This window comes from Equus asinus, chromosome 5 (assembly GCF_041296235.1).
Source record: "Equus asinus isolate D_3611 breed Donkey chromosome 5, EquAss-T2T_v2, whole genome shotgun sequence".
In the NCBI taxonomy this organism is placed as follows: domain Eukaryota; kingdom Metazoa; phylum Chordata; class Mammalia; order Perissodactyla; family Equidae; genus Equus; species Equus asinus.
This window is the reverse complement of record NC_091794.1, coordinates 1,439,101-1,467,024: the sequence shown is the minus strand read 5'-3', so window position 1 is coordinate 1,467,024 and position 27,924 is coordinate 1,439,101. Positions and strand designations below refer to the sequence as shown.

The following is a 27,924-nucleotide window of genomic DNA, read 5'->3' as shown; positions in this document are numbered from 1 at the left end:
AACAACTAAGACAAGACCAAATTAGATATTCCAAGTTCTGCAGTGGGCCCCGGTGTGTGTAACTGAGGGTATTTAGGTAAATTGGGAGAATTTAGGTTAGTGAGGCTGCATATTATGTCATCAGATGAAACTAGTGAATAGTTCTTATTGTCATTTAGGGTTTGCTAAACACTGTGTGAATTCTAGTACGAAAAAAGACAAGGGTTTAAATTCCTTAGATAGTGCATAACTCACAAAAATAGCAATAATCATGAAATCTAACCATACTCTGCAGCTAGTTTTACACAACCCCTCTTGTTCAACATTGTAAGAGAGGTGTCGCTCCCAAAACATTTCTTCAAACTGCATTAATACGCTTTAAGTGCTAAACAGAATTTTTGCTATCAAACTGATCAATACTTGCCAATGGGAATATTTCTCCTGTTTTTTATTTTTCTCTTGTTTTTTCATTCTGCTTGTTTTTTCAGTGGAATTGGCTTTCTTTTCCTATGTTTACTAACTATCCTCCTCCTTTATTTTATGAATTGCTTGCTATTATTTGGTCATTTTTCTAGTACTATGATGTGTAAAAAAACTGTTTTTCTATTGAAAAGAAACACACAAACCAAAAGCCTATCTATTCCTTGTCAAATCTGTTGCGCATATTTTTTCTTTTTTGTCTTTGACTCTGGTTATGGTATTTTATTCATATGGAAATTTTTATGCAGACAAATTAAAAAATCTTTTTCTCTGTGTTTCCGGGTTTTGCTTTCATGCTTAGAACACCTTCCCTTATTCTAAGATAATAAACCACATCTTATATTTTTTTCAGTTATGACATCGTTTTATTTTTATAACATTTAAATGTTGCTCCATCTGAACAGCAAGGCTAGTGAAGATGAAAAAGAAGGCTGTGCTGATTTTATTATCTAGAGTGGGCAATTTGAATTTTTGTACCATACTTCTGATATCTTTCATTGGTTTGTTTTCAGTATTTTTATTTGTTCACATGAAAATATTTATTTGAATTTTACTGTCTAAGATAAAACTCTGCAGTAAATGTAAAAATTGTTTGCCTGATTCTTATATTCCATTCAACACTAAAGAATTGTAGTGAAATTACAAAGCGCACCAACCCAGGAATTAGTACACACACTGGTTCCAGTCCTACACCTGCTGTTTGCTAATTGTTGGCCCTTTGACCAGTCTTTCTTCTCCCCAACTTAGAGTCCCTGCTAGAAATAAGCAAGATCCAGACAGGACAATGGCTCTTTAAATCCATACTGTTTTATTGTACCTTAAAAAGCATCAATTAGTAGAAAACTGGCTTCTTGCCCAGCTTTATTGTTGGAGTGCAACCTCCCAGGGAAATTGACCTTGTCTTGCCACGTCTGATAACAGGAACCCATTTGTTTCAAACTCAGGACAAAATCAGCCACTCAGTCCTGGCATTATTGGTTTTTTGTCTGTTCTCATGAAGGACTTGATTTCTGCCTCTGATTTCTGGCATTCACATTGCATTAAGTTGCCAACTTCACTTTTAATAATATCTCCATTGCATGGGGAACTTGCCGAGGATTCTGGAAGCTCCTGAGAGACTGGAGGACATCTGGGTCTCACATGTTAGTCTGCTCTGACCCGAGACAACTGTGTGCCGCTTCTGCCCGCTGACCAAGCAGCGTCCTTTTGGAAAATTACTTTATGCTCTTCATTTCTCCAAACTTTCCTTGGATTTGTGTATCTATTCAAAGGTAAAACTGGGGACTGGATTACATAATTTTCAAGCTTCCTTTGGTTCTGACAGAGTATGATTTTATAAATCTATATTTGAATAAGTGGCTCTAATCTTTTTTAAACATTCATAGACTTTTTCCCTAATGCAATTATGATTTCATTTTCTCTTTAAGGAACCTAGTTCATCTTGGGCATTCTTTTCTTAAAGAACCAAAAATGATGATTTTTAATCACAGGTCTTGCGTTCTAAATTGCACTGTCTTTATTTGTAATTTTACCCGATCCATGTAACTAAATTAAACCTGCAGGAATTCATCGAGTGAAAAAGCTCATTGCTGGCATCCTTGGGTATAAAACATAACTGAAAGGCACTGTTTAACTTTAAGGAGGTTATAATTATATTATTCTCATTCTTTTATTTTATATATTGTTTCCAATTTTTTCTTCTATTTTATTCTATAGCGGTCCACCTATTCCTTTATCATTTTGCTGAAGATTTGCCTCACTGTATCTCTCTTTTATAATAATCCAGTTAAGCATAAACTTCCTGTACCTCAAAAGGAAGAGACATAATTACTTTGAAATGACCTAACTGACCTAATTCCAGGTGTCTTGTTCTTCTGTATCAAATTCCTCTGACACTGCTCATATTTGTTTTGTGACTTATGTTAGGACCTTAGCAAATAAGAAGCTAAAGAAATAGAGAGGAAGAAGAAAGAGGAGGAGGAGAAACACCAGGAGATATTGTCAAATTCTAGAGTAGGAGAAAAGAAACATCATTTCATCTCCTTAAAATTTTTATTTTGTTCCTAAACTAAAGCCATCACAGAGCGTTACAAAAAGCATCTTTCTTTTACAGAATGACCTTGAGTATGTCACAAGGTTTTTCTTCCTCTTTTTCACAGTAAAAGAACTTCAAAGCTCCTTAAATTTCATAAGAAATTTAATTATATTTTGTCATCAATAATTTATGGTTCCAAATTACACTAAATTGGCAGCTGCTGATGTGAGGTGCGAATGAAATCAGGCCAATTCTAACCAAATCAGGCATAAAATTATATTTTAATAAACCTCGATTCCACTTCCTGTTACCCTTTTGTCTTTATCACACATGCCTGAGCTGCACATAATTTGTGTACACAGATGCTGAGTTCCATTGCTTTGGCAATTTAGAAACCTGACTGTTGAAAAGAAGATGTTAGTGCAGACAGGCAGACACCACTGAAAGTGAAACACGCACACGCTGGTGATGGGAAGCTGCTGGTTAAGAAACAGCTGAGGAGCCAAAGCAGAAGAGACCATGTAACGTGTACGTATTCAGCTTCTCTGTGTTCCTTTGTGGGGTTAAAAATTCAGCCAGCCTGCTAGCTTTTGCACTAATTACTTATATAACAGGAGGAACTAAGGAGACGCAATGGGGAATGTAGCCTTTAGGCAAAAGAAAGGTGGTAAAATAAAGTCAGCATATCTCCTTTTATAGAAAATGGGAATCTAAAACTTACTATCAGAGAACTGTAACACCATCTCTTAAAAATGTACCTGCCGGCTGGAAATCGTGAATAGCAAGCTAATGGCGGTGAAAAAACCCAAATCTCTTACCAGTTCCTCAAAAAAAACAAGTAAACAAAACTACATAAATTCATGCTTTTAGCATAACTAGAAGATAATGACCAAATTTCAATCACCTGTAAATAGAATAATAAACCCGACTCAGCAGAGTTCTCTCTTATCCTCTGCCCAAGCCTTTGACGGCAGAGAAGAGCGGTCCAGGGACACGGCAGAGACAGAGGACGGGGAAGGAGCTGCAGGATTAAGAGGAGGTGACCTCTTCAGGGCGAGCAGGTGCAGAGGGTCAAAAGGAGGGCACTCATTCATCCAAAAAAAAGATAAACTTGGCAACAAGAAAAAACAAGAAGTATCATGAAGAATATCTAAAACTTAAAAGGGCCAGCACCCCGCCACACCACTGCTCCTGCCTCAAAAAGGCCATATTTTTGGACTAAAAATAATCCATTGATATTTCTTAATCTACTCAATTATTTCAAATGAAAATGCCGTTGTAAGAAAATGTGCAGAAAGTGCAAGGAAAATTTTCAAGAGATCCGCTAGAATCATTACTAGGATAACTACTACCTCAAGTAAAGTCGTTAGAAAGCAAAATTCAAAAAAAAAAAAAATTAAACTCTGCAAATTTGGGGCAATTGTTTATTTTCAAAGTATGAAGAAATAAATGGACCACGCCTTCCATCAGCCCCAGGGCATCTTCCTCTGTAGCCTTGAACCTCCCGCCTCATCTCAGCTCAAAACCGGCCCCACGCAACTGTTCCTGCCCCTCCGGGGGCTCCTGCCCCTGCTCCCGCTGCTGCCCAGGCAAAGACCGCAAAGGCACCTGCTGCAAGAAGCGCCCCTGCGAACGCTGCCCGGGGGGGGCCCCACATGCCCAGGGCTGTGTCTGCGGGGCCTCGGCCCGCCCGCCGCTGCGCTGATGTCAGGAGCCTGCGCCCGATGGAAACAGGGCAACGTGCACACACACATGCAAACACGCGCAGACCTGCTTTTCTCATATACTCCTCACCCGTGTGCAACATGCCCGGGTCTATGAAATATGTGAATTTTAATAAAAGTTGTTGACAAAAAAAAGAAAGAAATGCAAGTTTTTCTGAGAAGGAACGAAGGAGCCGTGCTTTGCTACCGTGGCGTGCGCATGCGGAGCGTTTGGTAAACCATCCGAGCCATAAGCCACAGCAACACAAAGGAACAAGCAATTTTCACTCATAGAAAACTCCATAAAAGGTAAGCAGAAAGTAGGAAAGAAAGCAATTAAACTTGCAGAGTAAAACTAAGCCAATTAGATAGACTTCACCAAGCATTTGAGGGATGTTAGCAAAAAATAGAAACAGAAATAGGGATAAACCAAAAAAAGAAAAATGAGAGCAGACTGAACTCAGAAAATGAAAGAAAAAGACAAACGAATGTCTGAAGTGATGAATAAATTCTAAGTTTTCTATCACAAGACCTGAGAGAAAACTTAGTAAGGGCAATGAAAGGAAAACAGTAAAACAACCCAAAAAATGATGTAAAGAAATAAAGAAAAAATGGTCAGAGAGCATGCTTGAAACGGAACACAGGAAAAAAGATCCAGCATATGTTTAACTGGATTCTCTGAAGAAGGCAACCAAATTGAAAGAACAGAACTAATATTGAAAACCAGGACCCAAATTTTTCCTAGAAATCAAAGAAACCCGGATCTACATATGGAATGGGCCAAGGAAGCACAGAGAGAACTGACCTGCCAAAATCTGTTTTTAGACATTTCATAGCAATTCTATTAAACTTCCTAGTTAAAGAAAATTTCCTCAGGGACTCCTGGCCAGAATAGCAAATAACTAAAAAGGATGAGAGAATTAGAGTGACATCAGACTTCACCAGTGATGGGGTGTTTTATCAGGCTTGTTCACAGAAAGACTGCATCACTGATTAAAATCTGGCTTAGCTGTCTTCCAAGTGTCGAAGCAAAAAGGCAACATCTTCACTCAGGTGATCAAGGAATGCTCTCCCCGAGTCCTTCTCAAGCAGCCTAGTGGAGGCAGCGCTCCATCCAACCAGGAAACGACTGGTGAGACTCCAGCAAGAACATGCACGGTAATTGAAGACCACAACAAGGAGGGGAAAGAGTCAAGAAAATTGTGTTGTATGCTGTACAATACGTCATATTTTGTGTGTTATATGTTATGATGAAGCAGAAGTAATATAGTTGAAATAGGAGAAGAGAGTAAAGAGAAATACTGAATAAGCTTATGAATTGCCAAATAGGTAAAAGGTTGTAGTTAAATTATATTATTTTAAATTGACAAATGGGATTGTAAAAGGTTAAATTAGGAAACAGAAACAAAGTGTATTTTAAAAGGTACAGATACAAAGGTAATTACTAGAACAAAAAATTAAGCCATCCTAAATGCAAAAAGAAATTTCAATAAATAAAAGAGCAAAAAAGTCACATCGATAAATGCAGAAGGTATAGCATAATACACTTAATAATTATACTATAAAAATATTATGACAAAGCCGATATTGAACAAAACATGTATTGTGCATAGTAATAAATCTAAATGGACCTAATTTGCCTATAAAAGAGAGAAAAAAGATAAATTTAGCTAACAAATCAAAACCTAACTGTAAGACACATAACTATAAGAATTGAATCTAAAAGACTAAATAGAAAAGTATGGAGAAATGTATTCTGAGAATTGGAAACAACAGGAAATACAGGGTTGTTACAACAGTAATAAAAAAATTAGAAGGGCTGCCCCTTGGCGTAGCAGTTAAGTTCACATGCTCCACTTAGGCGGCCCAGGGTTTGCCGGTTCAGGTCCTGGGTGCAGACCTACGCACTGCTTGTCGAGCCATGTTGTGGCAGACGTCCGGCATATGAAGTGGAGGAAGATGGGCATGGTTGTTAGCTCAGGGTCAGTCTTCCTCAGCAAAAACAGGAGGATTGGTGGCAGATGTTAGCTCAAGGCTGGTCATTCTCAAAAAAAGAAAAAAATTAGAATTTAAGTAAAAAGATGCTAAAAGTGAGAAAAAACAATTTTAATGCTAAAATACAAAATTTGCTAAAGAAATATAGCATTTATGAATTTCAATGCACCAAATATTACAGCAGTCACCTTATAAAGCAAAAAATCATGAGACAAGGAGATATAGATAGAAACACTATGAATAGCAGAAATTAATAGCATTCATAATATAGGACAGATACGGTAGGGGGAAATAATTAAAGATATATAATAACTGAAGGACATAATTGATAAAATAGATAATACAGATATATATATATATATAAAATTATACCATGAAAATAGAACACACCTTCTCCTGGAGTTTCCTGAAATTTTACCTATTAAGTCATAAAGGGGACAGCACCATGTTCCTTAGGCACAAATGACCCAGACAAAACTGCCGGATCACAGTGAAGGACAGCTGGAACTTATCAACATAAAGGCCACTTTGTCCTGAATTGTTAAAGCTTTCAATCAGACAGTTCTTGGACTCACCTGGAACTACACGCTGAAAACTGAGACATTCTTAGAAACAGACAAAACATATAGGGTTCATTTAAAGCAGCAAACAGGGGCACAGAGTCATAGTTCTAAATGCTTTTATTAATAAAAATGAACACAAAATAAATGAACTAGATTTCTAGTTAAAAAACACTAGAAAAGTAAACCAATAGTAAGTAAGGTGAGGGATTTATAATGGTGAAAACAGGAATAAATGACATGGAAAAATAAAATAATTATGCTTTTTGTGTGAAAAATTTACTAAGTGGCAATAATTGATTTTAAAAAAGCAAGGAAAAAAATTTAAAAAAGCAAGGAAAAACACAAATTTACAAAATGGGAACAACAGTGTGAAAATAGTTGTTTAAACAGGAGAAAAAGGGAAAAATTATGAGTGTTCTCATAACTTTCTGCAAATAAATGCATTTCTGGGGAAATAGGATTTACCAAAGCCATCCTCTTTAAAGATAAAAAGCTCAAATTTGCGGATGTCTGCAGAAAACAACAACAACAGTAGAAGTAGAAGAGAAAGTAAAGGAACCCCACTGGCATCAGTCAGGCCAAATTAGTTTCAAAGGGAAAAATCTGCAAAACCTTCCTAAACCAAATAGTTGCGACGTTCCGTAAACTGCTCCAGAGTATTGAACATAAAGGAACACTTCCTAATTTTTATGAAGCATTACCTTGATAACTAAGCCTAATAAAAACAGTGCTGGAAAGAGAAAAGAATATTAATCATGAAATATCAATGCAAATTATTAAATTAAATGTAAGCTAATAAATCTAAAATACCATTATTAAAATGATGTACCATGACCAATTAGAATTTATTCAAGGAATGTAAGATTTGTTTAATATTAGGAAATCATGAGTATAATCCTCTGTATTCATAGATAGAAAACTTTTGACAAAATTTAAGTCGTATTCCTGCAAAAGAAGCTTCAAGAAAATAGAAATATATGTGTATCATGATAAGACATATCTTCTAAATCTATTTTAATAGAATCTATTCTAAATCTATCCTAACCCTCACAGCCGTCATCTTACATGACGTGCAGATAGTAATGCCCTTTCAGTAAGATGGGAACAAGGCCAGGATGCTGCTATTGCCTGTAAGAATCAACACCTTCTGCAGGATTTGCCAATACAATGAGAGAAAGAATATCTATTAGAATAATGAGAATTGTAAAACAGGAAATAAATGGCCTCTATTTGCATGAGAAAAGTCCATATAGCCTATGAATTCGTGTTAAATCCTAAAAACTCAATATCAAAAGCTGACTAAAATAATAAAATAATTTTAAAAGGTAGCATGTTATAAAACTAATATATGGAAATCAATAGCTTTTATATACACAATCAATAACTAGTTAAAGGATGTAATATAAAAAAACTTATTACATCAGCCAAAAAGAAAATAAATTTCTTAGAATTAACATAGTAAAAATAAATAAGACAACTTATATGCAAATATACCTAAAACTACTGAAAATCCACAGTGAGATTTGAGCAAATGGAAAGATAGCCTTGGTTCTTGGATAAGAAGAAAAAGTTCATAGAAATGTTAATCCTCCTTGATTTAACATAAAAATCCAATAAAATAATGATAAAAATACAAAGTTTTTAAACTTAGACAAGTTAATATTAAACTTCATGACACAAAATAAGCATGCAAGAAAGCCAGAAAAAAAAAGTGTGAAAAAATAAGCTACCAAAGGATTTCCCATACCAGAAAGCTCTGTATTTTACACTGAGACTTGAAAATATTAAGATTGAGGGAATGGACTAGAGAGATTCAGAAAGAGATTCAAGTATATACCAAAATTTGGGAAATGACAAAGATGTCACCTGAAATCATGGGGGCAAACTGCTTAGCTATTTGGAAAATGTAAAATTAGATTCATACCTCACCTCCTGCCAAGAGTAAATTTCAAGTAATCAGAGACACACAAACAATGAGTGATAAAGAGAGAGGGAGAGAGATAAGAGAGGCATTCAACTTCCAGAAGAAAGCAGGAATGCATTCATTTATCACTGAATATAGGGAAATGTTTCTAAAAGTGACTCAAAATAAAGATGTGATAAAAGAAATAATTGATAAAAATGAGTACATAAAGATAATTTTAAAAGCTATTCCATGAGAAAACAACATAATCAAAAATCAAAAGCTAGCTGACCAACTGGAGAAAATATTTGCAATAAATACCACAGATGAAGGGCTAGTATCGCTGACATATAAAGAACTCCTAAATTTTTTAGGAAAAAAGGTCTACACGCCCATAGGAAAAATGGGGAAAAGGCAAGAACAGACATGACAAATAAAGAGGTAAAAATGGTTCTTCAGCATATGACGAGATGTACCAACGCATCATAATTGGAGAAATGACATAAGCCCTACACTGAAACATTTTATATATATATGTGAAAACCTATTCTGTTGACAAGGCTTGAGAAAACAGACATTCTCATCTATTGCTGATGGGAATGCAAATTTACACAACCCTCTTGGAGAGGAATTTGTGAATATGTAAAAAAAAACTATGTATGTATTTACATTTTGACTATCATTCCAATTTTAGGAATTTATCCTGAAAACGTGCCTTCAATAATATGAAAATAGATATTGTCAATAATATGAAAATAGAAAATCATCACAGTATTATTTGTAATTGCAAAATGTTACAAACAACCTAAGCACCTGTACACGAATAGTGGTTGAGTAAACTCTGGTATGTCCATATATTGTAGAAGTATTCACCTATAAAAGACATGTTTGAACTGATCTGTTTGAATGTATAGTATATTAGATATTTTTAGAAGTAAAATAAAATACACATATATTTGCTCACTTGTGTAAAACAAACACAGGACAGATACACCAGACAGTACTAAGGTTAGTTATTAACGGGGATGGGTTAGAATGGATGGATAGTTGACATAGCTCAGAATGTATGGAGAAAGGACACATTTATGAGTATGACTTCTTGCTTAGTTTTGACTTTTAGAACGTAGTTTTTCACATGATCAAAACTTAGATAAAATCCAGAAGGATCACAAAAAAATGGTATTAAAAAAAGAAACAAGTCAGCCTAGCTAATTTCAAATGACTGAAATAACCACACTGAAGGAACGAAAAAAGAAAAAAACCTAATCCTACTATACTAACTCCTGAACACATTATTTTGTCTATATACCCTCAGGCTAAAGGCAAAAAAGCTGTAGATAACTATTGAACTCCAGATTTTCTGGTTTTGACACTAATATCACTTAGGAATTCTGAAGTTACTTAATGTGTCTTCAAAGAAAGAGTTGTGGATACTGCCTTACTGACAAGAACTGTTCACAGAACCTTGGAGTATAAGGTGGGTGATTTCAATTTACCCTTTGAGGATTCTCTTGGCCTTTGGACATCAATCTCTTCTCAGGCAGTGAAAGCTGTTGTCACGTTTATCCACATGGGATAGCACTGCCTAGTGAAATGCCCACAGGGAGCAGATCAACCTCCGGGAGCAAAAGTACATACAAGCTTGAAAGCAAATGATCAGGTTATTTTCACTCATCCAGTGATAACACTTGTTGTACCCTGATGTCTGTTTCCAGATTCAGAAGAATGACTAAATTTGCAAATTGCATTTCATAGCATTTTACATTTCAAAACACATATGGTAGCTTAATCTATGCAAGAACAAATAAGTCAAATTAGGTAATATCAATTTTAGTAATATGCATCAGAGTCCGAACTTCAGTACAATCAACAGGCAAATGTATTTTGCAAGTTAAAGTGCTGGTGTTAGTTTTTTTGGATGATGATCTTTCACAAGGAGTAATTGAATAAATTAAGCTTAATGCATCTGAAACACTATGCTAATTATATTCATTTAAATAAATGTCTTTATGATGAGACTTTCATAAAAATATTTATAAGATTAAAATAATTGCCAAAATGCTGTGACTGTCGATGAACCTGGAGTCCACCTTATGCAGTGTTTATGTTCAAAGACATGTAAAACTACGGCTTGGAACACTTCACTGGACAGAAGGCTCAGTAGATGAGTTAAAATACGGGAGCAGGGCAGCGCTGGGGGTTGAGGGCATAGAGGTGGAATCATTGTAATGCCACATACACGTTCACGTAGTCATAAAGCCATATCTTGACACAAACCATACAATTTTCTGGTACAAAATTTTCAGATATTACTTATACTCCAAGCTCTTTGCTTAAAAATGGGTCTTTGTAAAGGTATACTTATGCGCTAAACTCTTTCCCCAAATAAATGGCAAATACCCCAGTCATACTTAGAATGTATTTGCTGCAGGTCATGAATTTTTAGGGTGTCTCTTCATTGGGATTCCTATGAAGAGTTCAGATATTAATGCAGTCATAACTCTTAATTTATAACAAATATTCCAGTCTGGGCCAAGATTTATTTGCTGTTGTTTTCCATCTTTGTTCCAGGAGATTTCGATAAGTCAGGAGATTTCTTCTACAGTGGCATTGCACTTCAGTCGTGTCAGCAATATTCCTGTCCCTCACTAGAGGGGGCCTCGCATTTAAAAAACATCACTCTGATTTCTTGGGCAGCCACTTTTCCTCCCAAAAACCTACATTTCATTATATCTGGTGGGACCAACCAAATTTCCTCTTTCAAAGAGTGTCTACACAATAGACCACTCTTTCCACGGTATTTATCCACTTGTACCATAAAGCAAGTTTATCCCGTATATAGAGTAAATTCACTCCAACTCTCCAGGATTCTGATAGTTTCCATTTCCTGGAGAAACTTATAAGAGGAAGTTAAAAGAAAAAAATACAGTCCCTGCCACTACATCGGGTCTACCTTCTAAACTCCCCATTCTAGATTCCCATCCCCTTTGAAGAGCATGGAATTGACTTAGGTGGTGCGGTAAACAGACCCTCATCTCTGAGTGGTCTGCTTCTCTGCTGGCCCTGGGTCACCACGCTTTTCAGAGGCTCAGGTTGCCGCACTTGTTAAACTGAAGGAGGAGAACACCAGGAGAGGTCCTAGGAGATGATCCAGAAGCCAGGTTTCCTCCCCATTCATAACAGGACCTTCCCTCTTTCTACGAGTAGCGTCCTTTGCCCCTACCAGATAGATTTCCTTTCCTTTCCTGCTGGTCTCTTGGCACATGGATCTCTTTCTATTTCCCCTGGTGAAAGTGTTATCCCTCTGTCAATACGATTTCTAGACCCATGTAACCTAAAGTTGTGGGAACAGGAGGCACAAGGTCCCCAAGGTCATTAGGAGTGAGAGTAAGTAGAGCCATTCCTGTCTCAACTTCTTTTTTTTTTTTAAAGATTTTATTTTTTCCTTTTTCTCCCCAAAGCCCCCGGTACATAGTTGTATATTCTTCGTTGTGGGTCCTTCTAGTTGTGGCATGTGGGACGCTGCCTCAGCATGGTTTGATGAGCAGTGCCATGTCCACACCCAGGATTCGAACCAATGAAACACTGGGCCGCCTGCAGTGGAGCCTGCGAACTTAACCACTCGGCCACGGGGCCAGCCCCTCCTGCCTCAACTTTTGTACTCAGACTCACCTGTTTGGTTCAAGGAGGAAAAGGTGATCATAGAAACTTTATTGGTTTTCAATATTAGTATCTTTTAGTTTTGAAATAGCAAGAAGAAAAATGGTTGTAATAGTCATTATGGACCAGGGACTGTTCCTAATCTTTTTACCTATAAGATCCTCTTTGACACTCAAAGCTACCTCTGAGTATGCCTACCTCCATTTGTTGGTGAAGTAACCCGGCTAAATTCCCATGCGTAATAGTCAAAGGTGATATTTGAACAGTCTAGCTCCTGAGATCAAGAACCAAACCACTATATTGTACTATTTCTTAAAATACAGTTTTTTACACTGTTGTATTAACAAAGAATGCCTGCTCTATTGTGGTTATATTGGCATTATATAAACCTCAAATATACCCTTAACGGAATTGGTAATATTTTAAATAGTTAAAGCATGTACTTTGGAATATCAGTTGGCAATATTCCCATTTTTATGAATATTTACAACACTAGATATACTTTATAAAAATAATTAATTTACTATTGTTTGGTTAGGATAGAGAAGTCATTTTTATGTGTCCTCCCCAGATTTTGAAAATCCATCAAATACATGAACAGAAAAACTAAATTAGGCATTATTTAGAGACTTGGTTCACAAACTGTAATGTACAAGAGATAATATGGTGGAACTAATTTAAAAGAAAACCCTAATCCCTATTCTATGTAAATTTAATTCACGAAGTTTACAGTGCTCAAATCTCAATGTTCTTAGAACCAACTGTGAGCATTGTGAAGACGCCTGTGCTGGACCAGAGGCTCTGAGTCCGTTGCTCTGGGAGCAGGCGGGGCAGGCAGTGCTTTTAAGTGGTTCCCAGGTGATCGACGTGCAGCCGGCGTGGAGAACCCCCGGGGTGTGACATCCAGACCTCCGAAGTTTTAACACATCTCATGTGGTTAGATTGTAAATGTTTCATTGAAGCGATGAACAAAATATTGAGTTAAACTGAATATGGAAAGGTGCAGTGTAGGTAATTTGAATGCTTTTGCATAGGAGCAGAAGCTGTATGATTCTATGCTAGTTCAGGCTTTTTTAAAAAATTAAAAAATATTTTTTTAAAGATTGGCACCTGAGCTAGCATCCATTGCTAATCTTTTTTGTTCTTCTTCTTCTCCCCAAAGCTCCCCAGTACATAGTTGTATATTCTGGTTGTGAGTGCCTCTGGTTGGGCTACGTGGGACGCTGCCTCAGCATGGCCTGATGAGCAGTGCCATGTCTGTGCCCAGGATCCCAACCAGGGAAACCCTGGGCCACCAAAGTGGAGCACACAAACTTAACCACTCGGCCATGGGGCGGCCCCCTAGTTGAGCCTTTAAGTTACTAACCACCACCTGGGTAGCACTCCTTTCAGATGGAAATAGTAAACTCAATACTGCCGAGGGAAATATGATTAACACAAAGCAATCATAGGATGCTAAATACATTGGTGAGGTGAAAATAGTTAAACGATATGAAGAAACTATGCAAATGAATGCAACAATTGCATATACCAATTAAGTCAATATACCTGAACTTGGTGAGAATTATGACACAATAATTATGAGAAGCATTCTCCTAAGAGTATATATTTGTGTTAACTATTATTAGTTGCCTGTTCCAATTTGGGAAATTAACAAGAGGCTTCAATTTTTGGTAACCTTACAATTGCCCATATCTGCTGACCTGTTTATATAGCTCTATCCAAGACTCTTACTTCTTGGGTTGACCAGAGGCTCTGGAAATCAAAGGTCCATAGCCAGTTGGAATTGGTTCAGAGAAAGTTAGAAACACTGCCTAGGTGAAGTGCGGGAACCATCTGTGTTGTTCCATTTACAGCTCAGAAGACAGAGGTTCAGACTGAATACAAAGGATCTGGAAACAGAGCAAGAACTGAGCTGGATTCTGTGAGATCAACACTAGCTGAGTTCATCTCAAACTTTACATTCAAAGTTATCTTTTGTTGAGTCTTTTAATTTTCTTCTCTAAAGAAATTTCTACCTAAGGCCAATTTTTCTTTTCTTTCTTTTGTTTTTTTTTTGTGAGGAAGATTGGCCCTGAGCTAACATCTATTGCCAATCTTTCTCTTTTTGCTGAGGAAGATTGTTGCTGAGTTAACATCTGTGCCAATCTCCCTCTATTGTATGTGGGATGCCGCCACAGCATGGCTTGATGAGCAGTGCTAGGTCCACACCTGGGATCTGAACTGGAGAGCCCCAGGCCTCTGAAGCGGAGGACGCAAACTTAACCACTATGCCACTGGGCCGGCCCCCCAAAATTTTGACGTTTTCTTCTTCACACCATCTCTCTCAGGCAAAGAAAACCTTTTCTATAACATAAATATAAAGTCTTAAAGCAGTAATTTTTAAAGTTCAAAATCGAAATAAGTTTAAGTAATGTTTAATCTTTCTGAATTTGTTTTCTAATTTGCAAAACAAAATACCTACCTCATATAATTATTTCGAGATTTCAATTAGGCAATATATTTTAAGTGCCTAGGAGAGTGTCTGAAACGTATGCATTTATTATATATTCAATACATGAGAGCTATTATTAATTTTCTTATTATTGATATTAATTATTCACCATATAGCTATTTGGTTGGTGAAAAAGGATTTAAGCATTAATATATCAAAATTTTCTATCTGTATATTAGAGGCTTTGCCAGCTACCCAAGTTACCGGTAAGTTTAGAATTTTAAACATTTCAGATGCCTTTAAAATTAACTTTATATTTGTAATTCAGATACTACTATAAATTGTTGCTCAATTTGGCTCAACTCTTGCTCACTAATCTGAAACAAAACAACTTTAGAAAAAGTAACTTTAAAAGAGGTGGCATCTTAATATTCCTTAAGATTTAGGCTAGTTTTAAAGTATTAAAAGTAGTTTTCACTTTTTTAAAAAGTAATTATTTCTAGAAAGTTCCTGTAGATTCAGATTATAAGACTGCACTATAATTACGGCTCAGATGGTACTGTTATTCTTAGCTTGTATTTTCATTTGTATGTAACTTCATGACAAGTACCTTTTCAGGCTAGAATTTCTCACACTTTTCAAGCAAAAAATAGAATTTTCTTCTGTAGATTGAATAAGCAAGAATTCACCAACTGCTAGGATAAAAAGAGTGTTTTAAAAATGCTGTAAAAAAGTTTTCTGTATTTGTTTTTTTCCTGACGTTTAACAGTTCTTTTCAACTTATATTGGTTTTACATTTTTACTTTTATGCATACTTTAAACTTTTCATAATCCACTATGAAAGTTATATGCTGAATTAAAAAATACTTTAGGAGGGAATTCAGTGATTTTTTAAACAAAAAATAGAGAGGCTCTTATATGATATCTGTATCTTTAAAGAAGAATATGTAAAGCAAACGATTTATAGAATTTCTTTGCAAACCATTCTGAAATTCTATCCTCCATTGAATTTTACGGTTGTAGATGTCATCTGGACGATTGTTCTCTGGAGAATCAGTTTCTTTGTGGCAAGACTGCACAAGGAGTTGATGATGGTTGTAGAGTCAGCAAAAGCCCAGAACTATGGCATTTGGATAAAAGCAGAAGTTTTGGCAAACAGACTATGAACACAGAATTGAGAGATGGAAAGTTGCGCCTCAGGATGTCCAGTCACTCTATGAACACCAGGACCCAGACTTGATTGGCAGCTACCAGGCACCCAGTATTCCTGACTGCCAAGCACCAGTTCTGTGTGTGGAGTGTGGGGAACACCATGCTGAATAGTGAGGCTGAGTCTGCTGATGTGCTTTCTGCCTTTGTCAGCATTGCTGTAGCATCTGTGAATGGACCTTCTAGATTCTGTCTTGCAAAAACTGCCCTATATTTAGCAGTTGCTATTTGTAGATTCTTCTGGTATTTATTGTTCTACACGTTTGTCTGCAGTGAAGCATTTGCTCAGAATTCAGACCATCTTTGATTTCTTATAAGCTTTATCAGTCAGTCTAAACGCTGCCTCCCCTGTTTTACATAGCCATGTGGCCAGAAGGAAACGGTAATGACTTGATCCTGACCATCTCATCAAGTTCTGATCACCTTGTCAGATCTTCATTACCTAGTTCCAGTCCACCTCACAATATAATTATAACAATGATCATGACTATAACAATGCTAAGGATAATAGCACTCAATTATTAAGGACTTTTTACTTACTGTGTTTGACACGTCTCTATCTGGGATTTGTAATCAGACAGTCCTTTGTCCACAGCGTGCAGTGGTCAGAATGACCTCCATCTCTATTCCCAGAGATGTCCACATGCTAATTCCCAGAACCTTGAATATGTAACTTTACATGATGAGGAATATGGGAGACAGCAGATGGAATTAATTCTGCTAATCAGCTGACTTTGAGATGGAGAAATTATCCTGAATTATCTGGGTAATCACTTAGTTGGTCCAATGGATTCTCAAGAGGGAGGTGAGCGAGTCAATGTCAGAGTGACGCAGCATGAGACTCAACAGGCCACTGCTGGTTTTGAGGGTGGAAGGAGAGCCAGAGAGCTTCTAGAAGCTGGACAAGGCAAGGGCATGGGTTTTCCCCCTACAAATTGCAGAGGAAACATCTGCTGAAGCCTTGATTTTAGACCAGTGAGATCCATTTTGGACTGCTGACTTGGGGAACTGTCAGAAAATAATTATTTGTTATATTCAATCACAAAGTTTATGAAAATTTGTTACAGCAGCAATAGGAAACTAATACAACTCATCTCTGCCATGTCTATCAACGTGCATAATGGGAGCAAGGGCAAAGGTTGTAGGAGAACATACAACTTCCTTAAAATGATAATTTGGTAGATTATCAAAGACTTGATAAGAATTGCATATAGACTGAGAAGGAATTGATGGCAGATTTTTGGAAAGGAGGCAAGGTACAAATTGAGTCTGAACTGAAAGAATAAAAAAATAAATACAACATTTGAGATCGTGAATGGGTGAAAGTAGAAGAAAAAATGCATTCCTGCAATTGAGCATTTTCTGCTGGTACCTTACATCTTATGTTGTTTACCCACCTGATCCCTAAAGAACAAGACTTTCCCAAAGCACCACATATTCTAAGAGAGGACGCCATTACTGAAGTCAAGAGAGCATGTGTTCAGCTAGCTCATATTAATTATTGAATTGATTGATGCTTTAGCAACACAGCTTCACTGCTCGAGTGTGTCTGGGTACCACAGCTCTGATCATCAGGTAAGAGTATCTCTCCCCTGAAACTGAGCTTAAATTTACTTCCTCAGATCACTTCAAACTTTCCCTTTAATATGTCATTTCTGTTTTGAGGTAGCAAATTTGATGTGGAACGTAGAACCGAGGTGTTATGGGCTGAATTGTGTCCATCCCAAAATTCATATGTTGAAGTCCTAACCCCCGGTTACCTCAGAATGTGACTGTATTTGGAGACGGGGTCTTTCAAGAGGTAATTAAGTCAAAATGAGGTCATCGCGTAGGCCCTAATCCCGTGTGACCAGTGTTCTTATAAGAAAAGGAAATTTGGACAGACACATGCGGGGTGAAGACTACGTGAAGACACGGGGAGAAGACAGCCGTCCACAAGACAAGGTGCATGTCCTGAACCAGATGCTTCCCTCAGGGCCTGAGAACAAGCCAGTCCTCTGACCCATTCACCTCAGCGTCCAGCCCTCAGAACTGTGAGGAAAAACGTCTGTGGTCCTTTAAAATGACAATCTAATACACCAGCAAACTAATACACCAGCTCAAATGGATTTTATTCAAATATCAGTGGCTGACTTTTTACTTCCTTTGTAGCATCTTTTTAGTGTTTATTGTTCTGAGTAACTAGAAACAGATAGTCCCATTAATGGACTTTGTTAGAACTGGTATCCACCTGACCAGGCAGACCGCAGGGCTGCAGTGCACAAAGAAGTTACAAGGGTGCCAGATCAGTGACAGAAACACAAACAAAAGCAAAACAGAGGCTGAGGAACAGCACCCATGTGTTTCTATGAAATCACCCAGAAAGGGGACTGCTGTGGGCCTCAGGGAAGCTGTGTCTTCCAGAACATTCTGGACAAACTTTATGGAGGAGGAAAGCAGTAGCTTGGAAAACATAAAAGAAGGCGGGTGTGGACCGCCGGCCTGAAAGAGGAAGCCTATCTGGAACCAATGGGAAAGCGAGAGTTAGCCTAGGAAAAAAGAAAGTGGCGGCTCAGCAGCCCCTCATGAGGGAAATTTCTGTTAAGTATTTGATTTTTTAAATAATTTTATTCTTGATAGCTCTAATAGGCAGCCACTGCACAACTGTGCAACCAAAAGGTGCTCTACTCAGCGCACGTGGTAGCACTTTGGCTTCTCTACGTTCAGAACAGGCACAACCAAGTGCCGACTGACCTGTTTTAGCTCACTTCTGCTCCTGACAGTTGTCCACAGTGCACTTTCCAGTGTTTCTTTTTTAAAGGTATGCCTTTTTTGGTGAGGAAGACTGGTCCTGAGCTGACATCTGTTGCCAATCTTCCTCTTTTTTCCTTTTTCTCCCCAAAGCCCCAGTACCTAGTTGTATACCCTGGTTGTAAGTCATTCTAGCTCTTCCATTTGGGATGCCACCACAGCATGGCTGGGTGAGCGATGTGTGGGTCCATGCCCAGGATCCAAACTGGAGAACCCCAGGCCACTGAAGCAGAGCACACGAACTTAACCACTAAGCCGTGGGTCCAGCCCCCACTTACTGTTGTTAACATCACAGCACCTTCATTTTCCATGATGCTATTAAAGGTCTTGTTCGTTGAAATCAATACTCATTTTTAGGATGCTCTTGGCCTCCTCTCCCCACTAAGAGTTAGTTTGTAAGGTAAGGTCAAAGATCCTCATGCTGGGAGAATATTTAAGTATAACTTGTTCCTTCAAAAAATAGGATATGTAATAATATTATTAACAAATTAACCTAGTAATTTATAGAAGTCAAACTGAAGCAAAGGAAACAAAAATAAAAAGCAAAATCCTTTCTTCATTTCCTAAATTTAATTCTATTCCCACATGTTAATTAGTTTAAGAAATTTCTAACCACATACAATCTTCTATATTTTATACAGTCCTTTTTGCTTTTAGACAAATCATAGGATGCAACTGTTCTGAAATTTTTATTTATGAAGATGTCTTGTGCATCTTTTCACTTTAATACTCACAGACCAACTTTATCTTTTAATGACTGTTGACTTTTAGTTTATTGATCTAGCAGATTTTTTTAGACACCTTTTGGTAGGCTGTTTCCAGTTATTTTCTGTCACTAAATGTCATGTAGTGCATATATTTTTACCTACATCTTCATTCACTTTTCAAGTCTATTTGTAGAGTAAATTTGGAGAAAAATGTTAGTCTGTTGCTTAAAATATATCCAGACTCTATTCCTTCTGAACACCTGCACTGCTTCCAGCTCTCCCAGCACCACCCTCTGGCCTAGAGCATGGCATAGCCCCTGATGGCCCTCGGATTCCACCCTTGCTCCCCTGCAATCCAGCCTCAATCCAATGGTCAAGACATCACCCTCTGCTCGAAATCTTGGGAAGTCAGACCACTCTGCTCAGGAGGATTCATCAACAGAGGATTCACCCCTCCACTTCCTCCACAGCAACTTTCTTGCTGTTTCTCCATCAGGTCAGGCCACAGGGCCTTTGTTTTAGCTGTTTCTTCCACAAAGATTCTGTTTCTGTGAAATTATGCAAGGTCACTTCCTGCCCTCTCTAAGTCTATTTTCAAATGCCAAGGTCTTAGTCCCACTCTGACTGACCACATGAAAAATTTCTGGCTCTTCAATCTACACTCCTGCTCCTCATTCCTCAATTGTTTTGTATTTTTAAAAAAATGTTCACACAGTGCTTGTCACCTTCTAGCCATATACAATCTTGTGTCACTTAACAATAGGGCTATGTTGTAAGAAATGCATCCTTGGGTGATTTCATCATTGTGCAAACATCCTAAAGTGTGCTTACACAAACCTACCATTTGTGGTACAGCCTACTGCACACCCAGGCTCGATGGTACAAATCGTACGGGACCACTGTCGTACATGTGGTCTGTCGTTGACCATAACACCATTATGTGGGATGACTGCGCTTTATAATTTACTTGTTTGTTATATCTTCATGTCTCTCCTCCTACTGGACTGTAAGATCTGTTACAACAGGAACTGTTATCTGTTGTGTTTACTGATGGATCCCAAGCACCAAAAACAGCCTAGCGATTTAAGCACTTAATAAATATTCAGGGAATAATTAATGGGTCAAGTTTATGTTCATTTTAAATGATAATGTTGCACATTTGTTCCCTAAAAAGGCTCTAAAAGTACAGTTCTTTCCACATACTCAGAAAATTGTATATTATTAAATGTGTTAATCTCTCTCTAGGAGAAAATTGAGAGCGAGAGGCGGACCACACTCAGGATGGAGGTCAGCAGCGATGTCCTGTAGTGCCCACATTACACATGAGCTTGCCACCAGGCAAACTGCCTTCCTATGAAATATCAGAAAATCAGTGCACTGGAGACGGAGCGTACTAATCAGCTCGAGCCGCCGTAATAAAGCACCACAGCCTGGATGGCTCAGACTGCAGACAGTGATTTTCTTAAAATTCTGCAGGTGGGAAGTCCAAAATCAAGGTGTGGTTGGCCTAGGTCTCTTCTGAGGCCCCTCTCCTTGGCTTGTGGATGGCCGTCTTCTCGCTGTGTCACTATATGGTCTTCTGTCTGTAAATGTCTGTGTCCACATTTCCTCTTCTTACGAGAACAGTCATATTGGATTAGAGCCCACCCTAATGACCTCAGTTTAACTGAATTACCTCTTCAAAGGCCCTAATTCAAAATACAGCCACATTCTGAGCTGCTGGGTGTTCCTACCTCAACATCTGAATTCGGGGCGAAGCACATTCAGCCCACAGCACTGACCCATGAAATTATTCGTCTTCCTCCTCCAGGGTGGCCATGAGGGTCTTCCTCTCAAGAGTGACACAGCCTTTGTAGTAGGCAGAGGTCTAAGGTGACCAACAATGACCCACAGCGCGTACAAGCCCCTCTCTTGTGTGTGGACTTGTGACTTGCTTCTCGACAGCGGAACATGGCAAAGATGATGGGATCGCAGCCCCTGGATTAGTTTACACTGTGGCGAAAGTGATGGGAGAGTCACTTCCACAGTTGTGTTATGCTGTATGACACTAAGACTCTCTCTTTCACAGACTGGAGCAAGAGATTTTCCCATCAGCCCGAAGAAGAGAAGCCCATGAATTCTGCAGCTTCAGGGAAAAACCTCATTCAGCAACCTAAGGGATCGCAGAAGCAGGTCTTTCCCTGGTTGAATGTCCATATGAGAACCCCACCCAGCTGGAACCTTGACTTCTGCCTTGGGAACGAGGAGCAGAGAACCCAGACTGTGCAAGCTGTGCCTGGACTTCTAACTTACAGAAGCTGTGAGATGATAAATGGGTGTGGTTTTAAAACACTAGTTTTGTGGTCATTTGTTATGCAGGATAGAAAACAAATACACTCTTTGTGAGAAGTTAAGAGAGGTGAGTGAAGACTTGATTGGCCCTAGAGCTTATGTGTCTGCTGGCTGCCTCTTAGTGGATCATCAAGCCTTTTTTATTTTGCCTTATTATTATCTCTCAAATTAGTGTTATCTCATCCTGCCCTAGAACATACGTGATATCGTAATTTTTGGCACCCTGAGTAATTTTCTAATTGATCTCACTACTTAATGGTTCCCTTTGTCAATCTTTCTCACCCAAACTGCCCCCTGGGATCATTTCCTGTGGTTACAGTTTGAGGGCTGTGGCTGCTCCATGGAAGAATTTACATATTCTTTTCTCCAAAATTCCATCCTAACACCATTTTACATCTTGCTTTCTTGTTACCCTTAAGAAAGAGGAAAAAAAGAAAGGAAAAATGTTAAAAAAAAAAAAAAAAAAGAACTCCATGCTTGGAGAACTTTGAAGATAGTTTTGCCTTCTTAAAAATCCCTGCAAAAATTTTTGCTTGAAATTCCAATGTTTAAGATATTATTGACAAGTGTTTTCTCTTTCTGGAATTTTCTTTTAAAATAAGTTACTTTGTGGAAGGATGTTAATTGTTAATGGGCTAGTGAAAATTATGGGTCGGGTTGGAGTTAGAACTGGGGTGAAGTTGGGATATGAAATTACAAGCAGACCTGCCCAAGGAGAGGGATGTGAGTGGGAAAGTGGGAAAGAGAGAGCAGAGGAAGAGTCTGAGACCGCTGAATAACAGCCTTCACATCCTTTACCATATTTCAGAGTTTTTATTAAAGAGAATCACCAGCGTCAGTTTTATATGTTCTATTAATTTGGCGACTGGGACCTTTCTTCCTTGCTCTTCAGTGGGTTCTGTACCCCCAAATCATGCCACGTTCTTAGAGCTCTCCATGATTGTGGGAACACCAAGTTAAAAAGCTGGGTAAGAGTCTCAAAGGAATTGTTTGAAAATGCTTGTTTATTTAAACGAGTTGTGGGTGGAAGGGGAAGGTGAGATTTCAGTCTCCGTGCTGCCCGTCAAACACGGGCTGTGCTGCTAACTTAGAGGAGCTGGGGATGCTGACTTGCTCTTTGCAAAATTTTTGAGCAAAATGGTAAGATGGCATAGGGAGTGTTGACTGATGCCTTATCATAATAAAACTGAACCCAATCCCTGCGGAGTTCTGGTATCTTAGTACGTGTGTGTCCTCCATTGATGCTTCCAAGCTGCCCGGGGATTTCAGGCTTGTAAACTTATCATTATTTCAATATTCTTCTGGATTTCAGATGCTGGAGATCCTGTGGAATGCTGTTTTTATTCTATCTATCTATATCAAAATAAACCCATCTTGTTTACTGACTGATAATATGAAACTTTGTACTTATATCTTCAATACACAATGTCTAAGAATTTGATCAGTATGCTGGTAAGTGGTTTCTTCATTGATTACTCATTTTTAATTTTCCATGGCACTCATTCATTCCTCAGGATTATCAGGTACTAGGTCAAATATAGTTTTTACCGGCTTTCAAAATTCAAGAGTCTGCATTTAATTTCCGTAATGAATACACAAACAAATATTATGTACCTATGTGTCTTTGGGCAACAACGTTCATTCAACTTACTTTAATTTGGATGATATAAGGTTGCAAAAATATCTGCAGCTACATAAAGAACGTATGTTAAATTTGTAACATATAGAAAGAATTTCAATATGATGACTTTGACTTTGGAAATAAAGCAAGTAGAAAATAAACTTTGTACCCCTAAACAAATATGTCCTTATTTTCAAACATTTTAATGTTATTGCCTGTTTTTTAAAACATTTGTTAATAGAAAATAATACATTTTTTAAATGTTCCATTATGAGCCATAAAGGATCAGAAGAATAATGAAAAGATACTTAGGCTCTAAGTAGATATAAAAATATTTATTTCCATTGTAAGTGACCAAAACATTATTAAAATACCACATATTCAGTTAGAAATGTGTTTTGTTCTGATCACATTAAGCTCTTATTTAATTTTATTTGTGCAATTCATTTTGTATTCAATCTTCTATTGTATCATACTGACTAACAAAACTTTATGGAAATACCATGAAGTAAATGGAGATATATCTTTACATTACATTTATTTACAATTATGCTTTCAAAACTAATCATTCTGTTACCAATTATTCTGTAATGTACTATCTATGAAAAATGTCTGGGAGTATATAAAGTCATCAAGTTCAAAAGTGTGTCATGATTCACCACGGAGGAACTTATGTGTGAATAAATTTTGTGATATTATGACACAGGACCTGGTATAAGGGCATTAATGCCCATAGACTTTAGGATCCCAGACCTCGTCTTTACATGTTGGTGAGAACATTTCTGTACATGTTGTCAGGAGGTTATCTGCCTTGGGGTAAGATAATCCTTGCTGTCTGCTTTCCTCTCAAGTTCTAGACAAAAGTGACTGCATATTAGACCAAAGCTACCCTAATTCAGTTAAATAAGCTAAATCAAAATTGTAACATAGATATAACAGTGCATCATGTGGAGAAGGAAAGAACATAACATTAAAATTTCAAAATAAAAAGATTTTAAAAGTTTTCCTATATTTGACTTTTGAGGTCTTTTGGCGAAACGTTCAATCACTTATGCTTCTAAATGGATTTTTTAAATTTTACAACTTGTTCAGTTGCTATAAAACCCATTTCCTGCAGATTCCAAAGGCTTGTCACCATTTTAAGGAGCATTCCTGCAACTTGCCTCTCCAGTTAGCTTTCATTATGGGAATGTCTAAATTCAAGGGCAGAAACTTGTTTCATTCTCTGAGGTTTCACAGACAACATCTTCATTAAAACTCTTAGATTTGTGATTATTCCTGGTAACAGAAAAATGTAAAACCCTATTTCTAATGTTCTCTCGTCTGATCACAACATTAATTAGAGGCTCAGACCTTGGTTTGTAAGGCAGTTGTAGCATCTGTTTCCGCCCTGAAGTGGAGTTCATCTGCATGTGTCTGATTTCTTCACCTTATAATCATCATGTCTTGACTTCCATGTCCAACAGATGTGACCAAGAAGAAGGAAGCAAACTGCCACCTCAGCAGCCCCTCATCACACTGCACCCTCTTCCTTCACATTCCATGCCCAGCGTCATCAGGAGCTAAAGCAAATATATTTGGAGATTTGTTTTGTTTTGTTTTGTTTTTTGAATTTTAATTAGTTTGTTTATGGGTTATATCTACAGCATGGGCAATGCAGGTATTTTCCACTCTACTAAACTCTTTTTAAAATGAGAAAATGTTAATTAAGTATTGTCATTCATTAAAATTTACAGGTTATGAAGGAGATAGTGCCAAAAATCTTATTTGTCTAATGTTACAAGTTTATCAGGAATTGTGCCTCTATTGATTTGATTCATATGTAAATTGCCTTAAAGTAGAATTAACCTGTCACTCCTGTAATTATTAATTATGCAATTATTTTATAGGTAAGAGGTAAGAAAGAAAAAGAATGTTAGGTATATTAATGTCAGACATCATTTATAATATTATTTACTATACAAGTAATTATGGTTTTGATTTCCATTTATTTTACTGTAATACCATATTAGCAAAATATATAATTAAATTTATTAATCATTTATTACATAAAGGAGAAATGCATGGAACACCTAAATTAAGGAAACCACACATCATGGCAGTGTTAATTTTGTAATATGATGATAACTTCTGATGTCAAGAGCATGGTCTCTTCCTTCCCATGCAGCTCATTTATAGCTTTGTTCATGACTCCTTATCTACTTTAGGTATTCTCTTATTTGTTTAAAGAAAAAAAGGATTCAAAGATTTCAAATAATCCACGTGAAGTCACACTGCCTCCCCTTTAAAGTACTCACTGTCTTTATAGATGCAATGAATTGTAATTAGAGAGGTTTTTTTTTTTTTAAAGACTTTATTTTTCCCTTTTCTCCCAAAGCCTCGCAGTACATAGCTGTGTACTTTTAGTTGTGGGTCCTTCTAGTTGTGCTCTATGGGACGCCGTCTCAGCATGGCTTGATAAGCGGTGCCATGTCTGCACCCAGGATCCAAACTGGTGAAACCCTGGGCCACCGAAGCACAGAGCATGAACTTCACCACTCGGCCCTGGGGCCAGCCCCAGTTGGAGATATTTTTGATGACCTCTAGCAGTCGTACCCTGAACTACCACATTAGTCGTGGCATGTATAACAGATATTTATTATTTTATTGGCTATCATAAAACATCCATGCACTAGTCCACAAAGCGCCCCCCGATGAAGGTGAAAGAGTGTGGGGTGCTCACGCAGACTTGGTTGCATCTGGGGATCTCTCAGTTACTAGCTGGATGTTACTTAATCTGAGCCTCAGCTTTCACCAATGGAATAAGAGCTTTGAAAAATTTTTCTGAAAATTAGATAAAGTATGAAAAGCATAGGGACTTTTTTATAGTTAGAGAATAATAACATGTAGCTTCTCAATATATTAGGATAAAAGAGACCTCAAGGGTGCAACAGTTAAAATTTAGCTGGGACTATATTAGGATATAAAACTCGGAATTCAACTCTCTCTATATAACAATTATACTCAGCTTGTTTTTGTAATAAAATGTATACATATAATTTGTAAATAAACACAAACATAACAAAGGAAGTAAATTTTAATTAACTCTGAAGTTGAAGGTATATTGTCTAAATTAGTTTGCCCTAACAGATTCTGAATATATTTGAGGTGTAGATATTCTCCTTAAAATTAAACACGTTTCATTTCTAGATACATTTATCATGTGAAGATGCTGCCTAATTTGTTTTAATATAATTCTCCCAGATTATAATTCCATTACCTGTATGCTAATTTGGAAATGAATAAGGTCTTACATCAAAAACTCATCTTTAAAGATTTGTTGATAAATTGGTATGTGACGGATACAGAGGACAGATTGGTGCTTACCAGAAGGGAAGAGTGCAGGGGAGGACAAAGGAATGAAGGGCACAGTGTGCAGTGACACATGGCAATTGGACTTTGGGTGGTGAACACAATGGAGTCTTCACAGAACTTGAAATATAACGATGCACACCTGAAATTTATATAATGTGATAAACCAATGTTACCTCAGTAAAGAAGAAAAAAATTAACATGTGAAATTATACTTCAAATGATTTAGATTACTCAATTCTATACTTGTTTGCAACAGTAATACAATAAATATGATCTTAAACTCTCAAAGCGATGCAGTGAATAGTTGTGGCACAACCAAGCTTTACTTAAACTTTAACTTCCTGAGGTCTATTAATTGTGGGTATATTATACAGCCCGTAGACATCATTGGACAGGTAATTACCGTGTTGATTAATTTTCCTGGTCTGCCTCTGTGGTCAGTGCAACCAGCAGAGAAGTGTAGACTGTGACTAAAAGGAAATACTCTCCCCCATTTAGTCTATGGAGAAAATATAATGTATCACAGGATAATATTGCTTATTCCCAGAGGAGCAAACACTTTCTTTTCCAGGGTGCTATTACTTAATTTTACTTTTTGATTACTCACCTTGAAAGAGGGCCCCCTGCACCAACTGTGGCTCAGGGCATCTTCCTGGAGATACACTTGGCCTCTTCAGAAGGACGGAAACCGTGCTGCTCCCCAAGACCAACTCTCCTGAACCCTCACTGACTAATTTAAGGCTGAAGCACAGGGAAACGCACCACTTCTGCTTTCAGTTTTCAGATACTTATAATTGGAGACTCCATGCTTAAGAAGGTCGTGCAAGTTTAAATATCACATGGTTCAAAGAGGTGTTAGTGCAGCTAAATCACAGAGGAATAAAACGCTTATTGGAGCTCCTGTTTGATTTTATTCTGCAAGCCAATGACTTAATTAGCACCAGCTGCAAGAAAAGCATTACATACTTTATTCAGTAAATAATTTAGTGACCCCCAACAGTTTATATTTACTTATCAAACTAATCACCTTGATATTTAGAATTCAAACTATATTGCTCCACATTTTGAACAGCAAAAAGTATTTGGTTGAATAAATGCATAGTATGAATTGTGGACATATGTATTCTAATGAAGCAATGAAATATTTTACTATATGCAAA

At 37.4% G+C, this 27,924-nt stretch overlaps 1 long non-coding RNA gene across 3 annotated transcripts; it reads left to right on the top strand.

Moving 5' to 3' along the window:
* The first annotated feature begins 1,417 nt into the window (after positions 1 to 1,417).
* LOC139045211 (uncharacterized) lies at positions 1,418 to 27,698 on the top strand. 3 transcript variants are annotated; one of them, XR_011503109.1, is made up of 6 exons: positions 1,418 to 1,730; positions 2,857 to 3,022; positions 12,120 to 12,353; positions 15,776 to 17,536; positions 20,704 to 20,934; positions 21,269 to 27,698. It is a non-coding gene; the product is annotated as an uncharacterized lncRNA (long non-coding RNA). The 3 variants fall into 3 exon arrangements; XR_011503108.1 differs by having other exon boundaries at positions 20,704 to 27,698; XR_011503110.1 differs by lacking the exon at positions 12,120 to 12,353 and having other exon boundaries at positions 20,704 to 27,698.
* Positions 27,699 to 27,924: the final 226 nt, after the last annotated feature.